Source organism: Corythoichthys intestinalis, chromosome 1 (assembly GCF_030265065.1).
Source record: "Corythoichthys intestinalis isolate RoL2023-P3 chromosome 1, ASM3026506v1, whole genome shotgun sequence".
Taxonomy (NCBI): Eukaryota; Metazoa; Chordata; class Actinopteri; order Syngnathiformes; family Syngnathidae; genus Corythoichthys; species Corythoichthys intestinalis.
The window spans coordinates 3,522,986-3,525,658 of record NC_080395.1 but is presented as its reverse complement, the minus strand read 5'-3'; positions in this window follow the sequence as shown (position 1 = coordinate 3,525,658).

The window sequence follows — 2,673 nt, the reverse complement described above, 5'->3', positions numbered from 1 at the left end:
TGACAGGGTCATAAAAATCCGGTCATAGTCTATTTTTACCCGTCACTTAAATTTTTAAAATGATAATGATGACATATGCAATAGTTTAGTTTTTATTCATTTTTAATTAATATTGTAACGCTTGCTTGGCGGCGAAAAATTAGACACGGAAGTCGTGGTATTTTTCTCCCTTTTTACTCTGCTTACCGCCAACAACTCCGCCCCCAAAGAAAAAGAGGCAACGATATAGACCCCAATCACCAACGTCACACAATGATCTTAATTGTGGTTGTCAGCCCAAAATATTCTAAATATATATTAAATGCATCTTACCAGATATAAAATGACTACTACATAGTCTGTGGTGATCATTTGGTGCCCAGATTTCCTGTCGAATTACAGCAGTCCATCTCGCTCTCATCTTCGGGTCTCTCAGAATACGGTAGAACTTAAGTCTCTCCGTCTATCTTCTCTGTTACAGCAACCAACCGCCACACACGCCTTCACCATTTTGATTATTAATATTAACGAGCAGAAAAACACGCCGTAATAGGAAGCATGTACGTAGCGGTAATTAAACATGACGCTATGGCGGCTCCAGTCAGGGGGGCGGAGTTGTGACGTCATGTGACTGGGGTCTATACACAGGTGGCAATCTTGTCCATCAATTGGATGACGCACTGGCACACCGGGTGCACCAATAAGAAGCTCGCGTTGATGTGTCAATCACGGTGCCGCCGCCAGACCCCGGTGATGCTACAATATTCTGACAGAAGAGCCAACGACGTCATGCATTAAGAGAGACAATAGCTAATTAATATGCCAACTCGCCACCCTGTGGTCTGTGGTGTGAATTGCAACCTGTCAAAATGACGGACGGACTTCAGCTTTTTCCGTCACCGTTTTAAAAAAACGGTCAACGACGGAAAATATCCGGTTAACGCAATCCCTGATATATATATATATATATATATATATGTATATATATATATATATATATATATATATATATATGTATATATATATATATACAGTGCCTTGCAAAAGTATTCGGCCCCCTTGAATCTTGCAACCTTTCGCCACATTTCAGGCTTCAAACATAAAGATATGAAATGTAATTTTTTTGTCAAGAATCAACAACAAGTGGGACACAATCGTGAAGTGGAACAACATTTATTGGATAATTTCAACTTCTTTAACAAATAAAAAACTGAAAAGTGGGGCGTGCAATATTATTCGGCCCCTTTACTTTCAGTGCAGCAAACTCACTCCAGAAGTTCAGTGAGGATCTCTGAATGATCCAATGTTGTCCTAAATGACCGATGATGATAAATAGAACCTGTGTGTAATCAAGTCTCCGTATAAATGCACCTGCTCCGTGATAGTCTCAGGGTTCTGTTTAAAGTGCAGAGAGCATTATGAAAACCAAGGAACACACCAGGCAGGTCCGAGATACTGTTGTGGAGAAGTTTAAAGCCGAATTTGGATACAAAAAGGTTTCCCAAGCTTTAAACATCTCAAGGAGCACTGTGCAAGCCATCATATTGAAATGGAAGGAGCATCAAACCACTGCAAATCTACCAAGACCCGGCCGTCCTTCCAAACTTTCTTCTCAAACCAGGAGAAAACTGATCAGAGATGCAGCCAAGAGGCCCATGATCACTCTGGATGAACTGCAGAGATCTACAGCTGAGGTGGGAGAGTCTTTCCATGGGACAACAATCAGTCGTACACTGCACAAATCTGGCCTTTATGGAAGAGTGGCAAGAAGAAAGCCATTTCTCAAAGATATCCATAAAAAGTCTCGTTTAAAGTTTGCCACAAGCCACCTGGGAGACACACCAAACGTGGAAGAAGGTGCTCTGGTCAGATGAAACCAAAATTGAACTTTTTGGCCCACAATGCAAAACGATATGTTTGGCGTAAAAGCAACACAGCTCATCACCCTGAACGCACCATCCCCACTGTCAAACGTGGTGGCAGCATCATGGTTTGGGCCTGCTTTTCTTCAGCAGGGACAGGGTAGATGGTTAAAATTGACGGGAAGATGGATGCAGCCAAATACAGGAACATTCTGGAGGAAAACCTGTTGGTATCTGCACAAGACCTGAGACTGGGACAGAAATTTATCTTCCAACAGGACAATGATCCAAAACATAAAGCCAAATCTATAATGGAATGGTTAAAAAATAAACGTATCCAGGTGTTAGAATGGCCAAGTCAAAGTCCAGACCTGAATCCAATCGAGAATCTGTGGAAAGAGCTGAAGACTGCTGTTCACAAACACTCTCCATCCAACCCCAATGAGCTCGAGCTGTTTTGCAAGGAAGAATGGGCAAGAATATCAGTCTCTCGATGTGCAAAACTGATAGAAACATACCCCAAGCGACTTGTAGCTGTAATTGGAGCAAATGGTGGCGCTACAAAGTATTAACGCAAGGGGGCCGAATAATATTGCATGCCCCACTTTTCAGTTTTTTATTTGTTAAAAAAGTTTAAATTATCCAATAAATTTTGTTTCAATTCACGATTGTTTCCCACTTGTTGTTGATTCTTGACAAAAAATAAAAATTCTATATCTTTATGTTTGAAGCCTGAAATGTGGCGAAAGGTTGCAAGATTCAAGGGGGCCGAATACTTTTGCAAGGCACTGTATATATATACTGTATATATATATATACAGTATCTGAGGAT